Here is a 12,876-nt window from a genome sequence, read left to right as displayed (position 1 = left end):
CCTCTCCTTGTTTTCATTCCTTTTGAATTTACATTCTGGGAAAATAGCAAGGTTTGTTCAAATATTACAATCTAAATATTATAGTCTTTGATTATCCAAATAAAAACTTGAATTAATAAAGACAATAATTATTTCATAGCTATTGTACAATTCTCTAAAGCGTACATGTATTTTATTTCTAATGTAATTACGCTCTTGAAGCTTAAAACAGTTTTAGAAAGTAATAATAATACAGCTAACACAATTTCATGTTTTCCATTGTTTGGGTAGAATGACTAATTTATAAAATTTTCTTGTAAAGTATTAAATATTTGAATTATAGCTTACACGTGCCATAACAAATTAAATTCCTCTTCTTTATAATGGTTAAGGGGCGTGGTTTGTTTGAATTGTTATTTTTTCCAATCGCAATTATTTATATAATTACTAAAACTGCTTCGATATGTTAATACATTTTCGTTATTAAAAGTAAAACACCACAGGTATAAATCATTATATTTCAACGTTGCTAAGGTAAATATTGTTACTAAGGTGAAATCTTCGCAATGTAATATTTTTGTTAAATTAAATTGTCAACTAAATGTTTATTGTTATTCAAATTGTGTTTGTCTTCAAATTCCTCAACGAAAATAACTGTTTAAATTCCACAAAAAAAAACTTACGAGGAAAAAAATTCAAATTTTTATAATTGTAATTATTATACACACTTTTTTTTCTAAAAAAATAAATTAACGTTATCAACAACGTTAATAATTTCAGGTAAAATGGCGTCATGATAAAGATTTATAAATTAAATAAAAGTTGGAACTACTTGCATCAAATTTTGATTTTGCTCGACTTAAATTATTTTATGTCGACGTTCCTAAGGTAAATATTGCTGATACTAAAAAAAATTTCGTAATTGAATATTTTAATTAAATCTTTTGTAAATCCTAATTTTTTATTTCCTCAATTATCTTCATCTTTTACTTTCTTAGTAAAAATTATTTTGCATGCAAAAGAATTAAGCAGAAAAAGAAAGAAATCAGGAAAATTGTTAAATTTTTTTTTCGTTGGTAATTATTAAACACGCACTTTTTTGAAGAATTTTAAAATCAAGAGCTTGTTTAAAATTACCTGAATTAAAAGTAATTGAATTCAGATGGTACGGAATCAGAGTACATAGTATCAATGCATTTTACCTGGTTTGTTCAATCGATTTTTTTTATTTGGTATTGTTTATTTATTTATTTGAAAGTTTAAAATATTATTACAAGTACGAACATTTGAGATGACTATAGACAAACTATAAAAATGAAAAAAATAATAAAATTAGGCACTAGTTTAAAATTTTCTGAATTAATGACAAAAGGTATAGCAGCTAAAAGATCGTGATTTGAAGTTTTAATTAACTTTATTTAGCTGGTCTGCAAATAAAAAAAATTTTAAAAAAAAACAAAACATTATTCTTTAAAATATTTTTTTTAATTAAAGAAGAAGTAAAAAAACACTTTTCATTTTTTACACATTTTTTTTTCAATAAAATAAAATCGTGTGCGATTTAATGTTCGAATGAAAAGTCTCGGATAAAATCTCTGAGTTAAACTTCCCCATTGAAATAATCGAACTTAACAGCAAAAAAAAAAAAATTTTTATAGCTTTAAAAAAATGCATTTAAATTGCTTAAAAAAAACGAAACAAATTTCTTTAAATTGTATTTCGAATCACATTTATTTATTTATGAAATGAACGTGCTATTTAAGTATTCATATTTGAGACAAAATTATATCATAATGAACATTCAAAAATGAAATAAAAAATCAAATTGCGACTAAAAAATGACCAATATTAAATCTTATTTTTTAAAAATAATTTAAGAAGTGTATTAACCTTAAAAGCAAAATATAAAAAAAAGAACACGTTTTAAAACAGACAGCAGGAAAAAAAAAACTGCTGTGATTCATTTGATATCTAGTCTAGCACGTATGATTACAGACAAAACACGGCGGGGTAAACATGTTCCCCCGTTTCATTACGTTTTTTCACTTCATAGACACTGAATTTCTAGAATCAAGCACATCTGTTTCAGACAGTAAATAAATATTTGACAAAGGTAATATCTATTCTTAGAGCTATTGATTAAATTTCAACTCCAAACGTTTTTCGAGAAATGTATATTTTAGAATTAAAAAAAAATTATTTTTTTTCATTTCCTTGAAACTACATGGGTTTTATTAGCTGCGGTAAAGATTGGGTATATATGACTTTTAATAATTAGAATTATATGAAAGCCCTCCTCCCACAATTTAAGACATAGATGGTATATTTATGAATTTGTGTTTTCGTTCGATATTTAGTGTCTTGTTTTCATTCTAAAAACATTTATTGTATGCAATATATTATACAACTTTGCCTTGTTTTCTACTAATAATATGCTATTTTTGTAACTGCTGTGAGTTTGCAACTGTTACTCATGACTATTAGGCGAAGTTTTGCCTATCTAAAACCAGCGCTGTCTACTTATTATGAAAATGGCGCAAAACGTCAATAAGGAGAAAATCCACTGCTTTGTAAAAATAAGAAAAAAAAAGCTTTTGTGGGCTGATTTCTTTTAATATTTACAAACTTTCTCCTATGCTGCATTACCTTAGGTCATAAAAATTTGTAAAAGCTGAGAATAAGGCAGTGATTTTGATAATTTTCATTCGGATGGAAAAATGTCGCCAAATTGGCGATTTTTAAAAATTAATTTAAAAAAAAGTTAAATAATTTTTAATATGTATAAGTTATTTGTCTGTTCTAAAGCTCAGATAATTCGTCACAACAAGATTATATGTATATAGTTTAAAATCATTGCATTGCTTCTAGTGAAAGGCACTTAAACTATGGCTTTTTTATTTTCCTTGGCGACAGAGCTTCGAAAAACAGCGTTACTGTCTATACTTTCGGGTTACTGTTTCCGGTGTATGTTGAAGCCATTTGGCACACAACGTGATCATTGTGTTTTGAGAGTCTCTTGAGTAGTATTTCTTGTATACGTGTATTTGTTACTTGATATTTATTGTTTATGTTTAAAAAAAGAATTGTCATTTGAAGACTCGTCATTTCAAGACGTAAGAATCGTCGTTTGAAAAAAAAAATCTTTATAAAACACTTCTAGCCATGTCAACACTATATCAACTTCGAAATTTAAACCCAACTGATAATTTGTGAAATGAACTTTATCCAGTTGCTCGAACAATATGCTAACACTTAACATGTGATGGTGCACAGCTTGCAACAATAACAAACAGTAATAAACAAGTAAAAAGAGGCCAAATCGGGACTGCCGAAAAAGCGAGTTTTTTCTAAATCTGGCAACTATGCCCACCTTTTTTAACAATACATTTATAAATAACTAAAACAAATTTTTACTTCAAACTCACCAGAATTTAATATCATATGAAATACTGCAGATTTGAGCTCAGAAGTTACGTAATTTATTTCCTTTATTAAAAACAAAACTATCAGTTTGAGAATATCACCTCGCAGAATAAGCAGCTATATAGTTTCTAACCGGAAGTAGAGCAGGTCAAGAGTTCGAGATTGTTGTCATTTATCTTGAAAACGCCATCTACATTTTGCATTTATTGAAAATTATAAGAATTAACCTATACCGAAATTTGAGATCGAACTGTTTTTATACGGATGTCAGGAACATAAGTGTTTTAAAAGTTGTAAGTCAGTAGTGCACCCAATCAACCCTTGTATTAACCTAATTTGCACACTAAAATACATTTTGCTTAGAATAATTTTAAAGGCGATTTGCAACTAAAACATTCAATAAAAATCTCATAAAACTCTGTTACACAAATATAATTACGCACTTGATTCAGGAGGGCCAACTTTCTGCTCGGTGAACATGAAAGTTGGTAGCCACAAAGACAGTGCAGGACATTATAAGTGCAACCTACTTTGTACTCGGATGGTACCTCGTAAAACCACATGGATTGCTTTAGACCCCCTAGAGTGCTGCCACCTTGTGGTAAAACTAAAAACTATGCGCATATCTGCATTAAACCAGCGTCAAAAGTGACCTTAATTATTTTGCCATTTTTTGTTCCAGTAAAAACAAAACCTAGCATCCTTGTTCTAGTACCCTTGCTTTAAATATATTTTTTGGTTGACAACTATAAATTAAAATTTTAAAAAAAATCGGAATACATAACATGCAAAATTTCTAGTTCTATCATGTTTGTCGAAGATTATAAAATAAAGCGATTATATAAACTGAGAAATCCTTAAATTGAACTTTTAACCTGAATTTCTAATGAATTCACAGAAAATGCTAATCGCTATTCTCTTTCTAAGACAAGAAAAAAAATCCTTGAGTTTTTTTTTTTTTCCTAAAATTTTACGAAAAAGGAGCTTTAAAAAAAATATTTTTTTTGCGAGATTTTAATAATAATAGTAATAAAAGAAAAAAAGACAGATTCACTCGAATGGTCCATTTAATGAGGCGATATTTTACAAAAGAGTGGTTTTTAATTTTTTTTTATTTTCACGCACACTCCATCACACAATTTGCTGCATCGTGCACAGATGGGATAATTAAAGCTGGGTTACATTAGAATTGTAATATCGTGATATTGCGTCAAAAACAAAATCGATGTTTCAAGTTATATCGCGATATATCATCAGAAAATATCGGTATTTCAGGATATGCCACGATGTTTTTATTTTAACTAATTTACATTATTTAAACAAAGAACAATATTTTTGTAACCCAATTGAACAAAAAACCATTTTAAAAAACGTTTTATCAACATTTCTATTACTACTTATAATTTTGAAAGTTCTGCGATTAATTATAAAAATATAATATTAGTTTTGCCAAACGAGTTACATTCTTTATTCTCTATCGATATAAACATTGCTGATGATATCACTCATTATATTATATCAATGTCAATGATGACAACGATTATTGATGATAATTTATCATACATTCGATTTCTTTCATAAGACACAATAATATCGTGAGAGAATATATCCAAAAAATACCGTTATCTTGATATAAAAAATCTTGATTTTCGCGATACATCAATATATTAATCAACCCTTTTAATGGTAAGGGGTAGTTATATAAGAAATATGCCTGATATTTACTTCTTAATCGACACAACTTAGGTGAATATTTTGTAATTTTAAATTTTATTAAAAAATGATGTTTCTTTAGACATTTTTATTTCAATATTACACATATTAATATTCAAAATATGAAAACCGCAAAAGTAACCTAGTAAACTCAAAATAATTTGTACGCTGTGATCCATGTTCGAATTCGTTTAATATCTTATATTAAAGTGATCTTGAATTTGTTCAATTTGTACAAACTGGCGACACATAGTGAAGAAACAATAGAGAAAACTTAAGCTCCTGTTTGCATGAAGAAAAAAAAACATTAAACTTTAGAAGACTGCTTTAAAATTTCCACAAAATAATCAAGAATTTTGTGGTAAAAGAATAAAAATGTCAGCATTTCTTTCAACAAAGCAATAGTCGATTACAGCACCTATACATTTGATCAGGTGACTAAGAAAAATTACATCTCTTTAATCTTATTTTGTATCCTGAACATGCCGAATGTTTACATACAGCACACGCAACATGTGCAAGCGTCATGCGTTCCACAGAAGAACGAAACCGAAACTATCGTTTGAGAGCTCTGAGATGTTGCGCTTTCTCCCATCATCTCTCACACTCGCCTACGCCACTGCGTCAGTGGAGGGGGGAAAAGTCTGGGCAAGGTCAGAGTCGTCTGCTCTTTCTGCGTAGTTCTTCGAGAGCATTGCCTTAACGGTACCCGTACCCGCAGAGTGGTGATTGCACTCGGCCAAGGGCACATTAAAAAGTTCCCTCTTCTGATGATTCTTTTTTATTCTTTCAATTCTCGAATACTGAAAACAGAATGTTGGCGAAAATTTTATTTCCTCTGGTCTTTATGATTATTATTATTTGCAAACGATTCATTATGTTTGTTTTCTTTACTCGGGCAGAGATAAGTGCGACTTCACTTTTTATTATCGCATGAGATTTTATAAATAGAGAGATGTTAGAATTCCAGAAACGCAGTTTCTGAGAAAGGTGGCGCGTGTTGTGTAAAGGATGAGGAAATTGAGTTCGGAAATAATAATCGTCTGCAAGGTTTGTTTTTCGGAAAATATCAAACGTAAAACGCAATACCTTAGAATATTTTTACGCCTAGAATATATGCTTCGCGAAACAGTATTGTCTTTTACGATGGCGTGACCATTGTTTATGGTATTTTCTTTTGGAAAATTTATTTTCAGAATTTTCTGACTAAAGCAAGGGTAAACGTCAGTTACAACCCTTTATGGTTTGGTGTCACTTTCTGCCAACAGTTTAAATCTGTTGTTTCTTACGTATTAATAGCTATCACTTGATATTCGCAAACAAGTAATCAAAAAAAAAAAAAAAAAAATGCACATGTACTGTTGAAAATGAAAGGAAGAAACGTTCTATACAACGGGTTAAATATGTTCTATCGAAAAATTTTATTCTTAGAAAATTATCTTATTCTAGACTTCTTTTAAATTGACTTCAAATAATTCTTTATTAGCGCAATAAGTATCAGAGGTAGAGGGGAAAATTTACATTAAAAAGTTAAAACTTATTTGACATACTAACACTGTAAAGAAAAACACTTACTGAGACTTTCAATTTTCTCTTGCACCTATAAGTTTAACATTCAAGCTACTTGAAATCGTGGAAATAAAGTAAACATTTTGATTGTTAGAAAATTTCTGTAAACTTCGCTTCTTCCGGCCCCGAAACCTTTATTACAGTGAAATTTAAGCAACGGTTAAAATACAATCAAGCCAGCCAGCTATCAAGCTAGTTCGAAAAAGGTTTGCTTGGCTTAAATTCTACTAGTAGCGGTCAAGAATGTTTAAAACATGCAATTCATCTTGCTCAGAGAGCTCTCGCATTGAAATTTGAGGTCTCTAGTTAGGAGAAAAGAGGTGAGAATATTCAATGGGGATAAATTCCACCTGTAGCGGTCAATAAATGATTGAAACTTATACTTCCTCAGTCTAAGAGCTCCGATTGAAATTTGAGCACTTTAGCTAGCTAGTACATGCTGGAAATTTCGATTGGCGATAAATTCTGCTTCTAGTATTCTCTATTCGTACAGTACAGAGCTCCAATCAGTGGCGTAACTTTGGGGAGGGCTTGGGGATCAAAACCTCCTCCCATATTGAGCATGGATTGATTAATGAACATTGTACGGTAAATTGGATGTAGTTATAAAAAAGTTTTCATAATTTTTTTTTTTTTTTTTTTTTTTTGTAATTAAAACATTTAGAATGAATATATGTATCAGAAGGAGATAAAACCGATAACCTCCTGAAACCTACGTTAACACTACGCCGCTTACCCCAATTGAAACTTGAGCACTTGAACTAGTTGGAAAGCTGAGGAAATATCAATCAGAGATAAAATGCCGGTAAATTCTGTTTGAAGCGATCAGAAAACGATCGAAACTTCTATTCGTCTGGTACAGAGCGCCGATTGAAATTTGAACCCTATAGTTAGCAAGAAAGTAACGAAAATTTCAATCGGCGATATAAAAAAATGGCTCTAAATTATTCTCGTAACAGGTTCAGGAATCAATTAAAACTTGTATTCACCTTGTAAGGTGCTTCAAATTAAATGTGAGCACTGCAACTAATCAGAAAGTGGTCTGAATTTTGATTGCAAAATCTGCACACAAACACGAATGCGAACCATGGTAAGAAAAGAAAAAAATGTTCGAAACAGCCAAGTCATGGCCAACAGGTCATTGATGGCATTAATGTACTTATTAGAAAAGGTCAAAAAAAGAGTATGAATCCATAGAGTGAATAAGCGGTTTTTCCTTCTGACAAGGAAACGAATAGTGGGTCCAATGTCCGCCCAATGAAGAGGGAAAGAGCGATGCACTGGACCATCCACCCCTGTTGCCGGACTCTGAACCCCGGGTTTAATTACATACCTGGACGCCGTTTCAGTTTCATCTTTCAAAAATACGAGTAAACAGCGAGACAGGAGGGGGTGATAGAGTGTAACGAGAGGTGCTTTACGTAAGAAAAAGTATAAATGTCGCCATACGTAGCAAAACAGAAATTATACAATGCTGTTCTTGTTTAAATTGACTTAGTTCCTCAGAGAAGTATCGAACCAAAATTAGCCATATTTCGTAATTATTTTAATAGTGGTTTTCTAAAGAGTTGAAAACGTTTTTAAAAACAAACAAGATTTTTTTTATATAATTATTTCTTTTAAATTCGAAGTAATAAATTTCAAATTATAAATATCGCTCTATCAACTGGTTACATTTTTTTAAAGTTAATAATCCATTTTTTGAGGATTAATGACTTTGATTTATTAAATGTAGTAATATAATATTATAAATACAATATAAAAAAATATAATATAGTAATAAATAATAGTAATATAATATTTGAAAAAAAAAAACATGCGCTAATATTCTTTTTTGTACGCGTTAGTGCTCAAAACAACGACGTTTTGAAAAAATTTGTATAAAACAAACATTAAGACCGATTTTAAAAATATCGTACATTTGTCTCTGCTGAAATTCAAACTTCGGTATCAGAATCGAGTGCTATATCTCTTAAGTTGGGGAGCATCACGAATTTAATAGAGCTATTTTGCTAAATATTTTGTTTCTATTTTACATTTTTTTTAATATTTATCTTGCTCATAATTCAGAAAAAAATATAAAAAATTCAAATGGTTAAAAAAATAATAACTATCGAATTTAGATGTATATTTAGACCACTATCAGAGGAAGCGGCAACAGTCCAACATGGGGATATGACGCATTGAGGAAAAAAAGTTAAATTTCTCTATTAACCGAATAAATATATAAATCTTAATTGGACTTAGGTCGTAATTTTATTTTATCGTTTAATACGATGCGAGTTGTTGTTGTTTTTGACTTGGACAAGCCAAGCTCGCCTTGGGAATTAAGTCAGGAAGGAGCGCCGTTCGTTTGACACGAAAGAACCACTAGGGTGAAAGTGAATTCAGAATCCCTCGCATGGATAGCAGCATCACTTCGTGATCCTGATGCCGCTCCCACATTTTAGACATAGATCTAAAAGAGACGGAAATTTGTATTCACGATACTTTTGCTACTTTTGATTACACAGATTTTACGAGCAAGTCTAAAACGACTTCGAGGAGCGAACCCTGGACCTAAGGCCAATTCTCTAACCACTGAGCGCTCCTGTGGCGCAGTCTGTTGCGAACACAGCTGGTTTGAGATCTGAGGGTAGTGAGTACTATCCTGGCTGCAGACGATATTACGCTACATCTGTCTCAGATGAAAATCATTTCCTTGGTTGTTGAAGTTTGGAGGAAGGGTACNTCAAAACAACGGCGTTTTGAAAAAATCTGCATAACATAAACATTGACCGATTTTAAAAATATCGTACATTTGTCTCTGCTGAAATTCAAACTTCGGTATCAGAATCGAGTGCTATATCTCTTAAGTTGGGGAGCATCAAGAACTTAATAGAGCTATTTTGATTTTGTTTCTATTTTACATTTTTTTTTATCTTGCTCATAATTCAGAAAAAATAAAAAAAATTCAAATGGTTTAAAAAATAATAACTATCGAATTTAGATGTATATTTAGACCACTATCAAAGGAAGCGGCAACAGTCCGACATGGGGATATGACACATTGAGAGAAAGAAAAAAAAGTTAAATTTCTCACAATAACATTAACCGTATAAATGTAAAAATCTTAACTGGACTTAGGTCGTAATTTTATTTTATCGTTTTATACGATACGAGTTGTTGTTTTTGACTTGGACAAGCCAAGCTCGTCTTGGGAATTAAGTCAGGAAGGAGCGCCTTTCGTTTGACACGAAAGAACCGCTAGGGTGAAAGTGAATTCAGAATACCTCTCATAGATGGCAGCGTCAGTTATTCGTGATGCCATTTCCACATTTTAGACTTAGATCTAAAAGAGATGGAAATTTTTTTTATCCACGATACTTCTGCTACTTTCGATTCCACAGATTTTACGAGCAAGTATATCGCATGTACTCGGTAAGTCTAAACGACTTTGAGGTGCGAACCCTGGACCTAAGGCCGATGCTGTAACCTCTGAGCGCTCCTGTGACGCAGTCTGTTAAGGCGTTGCTAACACAGCTGGTTTGAGATCTGCGGGTAATGAGTACTATCCTGGCCGCAGACGATATTACAGCCGTGTATACACTGCATGTTACATCTGTCTCAGATGAAAATCATTTCCTTGGTTGTTGAAGTTTGGAGGAAGGGTACCAGCTTAGGCGATGTCCACGTCATCCAGGGTCGAAACCACGTGGTATTCCTATCATACGGCAGTAGAAAGTTAAAGCTTAGTCTTTTTTTTGTAAAGTTAGGTTTATTTCTTTTGTTGCTTTGATTAAAGTTTATAGCTTATCTATTTAAAGATAGTTTTTAAACTGAATAATAAAAAAATGACGTAATTTTTCTTTCCGCAAATTTAATCAGCTTTCGAACTATTATGCAGAATGAGGCAATCAATAATCCGGCCGCTGTTGCTCGATGTTTATTTATCGTAGATCATAGTAATTCAAATTTAATCGAAAATGCTCATTAAATCTATATTTATTTATTTTGAAAGTATTTAACATTTTTCCTCATTGTAAAGTGCACTAGATAGAAAAAAAAAAAAAAAAAGAGTTTCAAAAAATGTATAACACTTAGTTTCGTTTAAAACGACAAAATCGTACGTAACAAAATCGTAGAACCAAACAAAAAATAATCCATAATTGTTGAATTTAGTAGCAATTGTTATCACATGGAACGAGGTTCACGATTTTAAAGAGAATTTTAGAAGAGAGTATAGATTATATTATGATATTGTCTTTTCAACTTAGTTTCTGAAATTAGATCTACGGTTGCATCTCACATTGTGGGTGGGCCATTCTTTTCTTTTTTTTTTACTTCTTTTTTTCTTCTTCTTTTTCATGGTATCCGGTTGGAATAGATATTGTTAAAAAAAAAATTTCTTATTTTCCCTCCCCTTAAATGAGTGTAACTTCTGTAATCTTGTCTACCTTGAATTTACAAGAAAAAATCTTTCTAAAAAGACCCTTAACGTATTACAGACGATTCGTAATTTTTTTTAATCGCCTTTTTCTTCTTTAAATACAACGCAGACGTTATTTAAGAGGCGTGAAGTTTTCGTTCCAACATAAAAGAGCGGGGTACTCTTAATTTATTGGATGCAGGCTCGGTTTATAAAGATAAGACCACCCCCTTACAGAACACGAGGAAAAAATTAAATTACCGTTTTAATAGGATAAAACAGGCTATTAGAAAGCTTAGACACGGAAGCATCGGTTTACATTAAATAATAAATAAGAATTTTAGAGATTAATACATATATAGTCTCAGGATGCCTGTTAACAATTTTTTTTCTGTATGCAACGCATGATATTGTTAAACTTCAATTTTCTGTAAAATTTATTTTAAAAAATGTTGATTCCTTTTATTATTAATTGAGAAGCTTGGGGCAATACTATGATAAAGTCACATTTTCAAATTTATTAAGAAAACGTATTTGATAAAAACCATCACAGCTCTCGTGTAGACGTTTGTGTTTAGAACAGTGGCCAGTAACTTATATACAACCTACCTGGAAATAATGCTAAGGTGTAGCTTTATGTAAAAATGCTCCCTTCGGTAAAAATATGGTTTATTACTATATTGTCAAAAGCTTTTCAACTTTCGAAAAATACTTTACGCTAATTTCTAAGACTCGAATTCTAATTACTAATTTCTAGTTGCCTCTGCCTAAACGTCATTCATCAATGTTATTGAAAACATAAAAGTTTCTTTTTTTTTTTTTTTTTTTTTNAATTTTTCTTTTTTTTTGTAAATGTTTAATAGGAACTGCTGACAGAATTTAATAATTTACTCTATGGAAGTGGCTCAGGGTATAGAGCGTTCGCCTCCCAAGTTTAGGTTCGAATCTGATACGAATTCTGCTCCCGGCTTGCAGTGCTGACGTAAAATATCCCCAGTGGTAGACGGAGCATGGGTTGGATTCCCCATGCTGTCTGGCTTACCAATGGGAGGTTTTCGTATGTTTCCTCTCCATGCTTCGTAAATACGAGTTAGTTTCATTAAAAAGTCCTTCACAAAGGCCGGTTTGTCTCGATGCTTCATCCGGGAGTTCACTTGTCTTTCGGGTTGGGCTCAAAATAGCAAAACTGCCGAGTTCGACGCCGTTATGAAATTAAATTAAATTTATTAATTTGTTATTTTTTTAGTTTTCTTCATAAAACAAATCTAATTAGTACAATTATACAAATATTGAGTAAAGATAAGCAACTCAATGTTTTAAATTTATAAGTAACTATATTTAACTTATATTTTTATAAGTTATTTCTCAACTTTAAAAAAAATCAATTTTAAAATACTACTACAAAGATAATAATTAGAGAACTAGACAGTTTAAATGTCATAATTTTTCAGGAAAAAAAAATCAAACATAAATCAATAATGTTCTTATTCTTATTCTCTACCTAGACTTTGTACGCGGTACTTTTAAGAAAGATAATGTTAAGTGTACATGATGATACAGGATCTATAATATTTTGTTTTCAACACTTAGGTGAAACGTGGTGTTATAGATAAGACTAAATTTTATTATATAAACAGTCATGGATAAATTATCGCGCAGCTGCTGAAAAAGTAATCAAACATTGTGTTCCGTAAATGAGGCGCTCTGAAAAAATGAAATCTTTAAGATAAACGAGCAGTCGTGGCCGAGTGGTTAAGGCGATGGACTTGAAAATTCCTTTTATT

At 31.1% G+C, this 12,876-nt stretch overlaps 1 long non-coding RNA gene across 1 annotated transcript in view; it reads left to right on the top strand.

The window, feature by feature from the left end:
- Positions 1-431: 431 nt before the first annotated feature.
- LOC139425322 (uncharacterized) overlaps positions 432-12,876 on the top strand; it is a 30,633-nt gene continuing 18,188 nt past the window's right edge. The window contains exon 1 of the long non-coding RNA XR_011636511.1: positions 432-513. This is a non-coding gene — a long non-coding RNA (uncharacterized lncRNA). The remainder of the gene's footprint in view (positions 514-12,876) is intronic.

This window comes from Parasteatoda tepidariorum, chromosome 3 (assembly GCF_043381705.1).
Source record: "Parasteatoda tepidariorum isolate YZ-2023 chromosome 3, CAS_Ptep_4.0, whole genome shotgun sequence".
Taxonomy (NCBI): Eukaryota; Metazoa; Arthropoda; class Arachnida; order Araneae; family Theridiidae; genus Parasteatoda; species Parasteatoda tepidariorum.
Note: the sequence above shows the minus strand (reverse complement) of the source record. Positions and strands in the feature narration are given on the sequence as shown.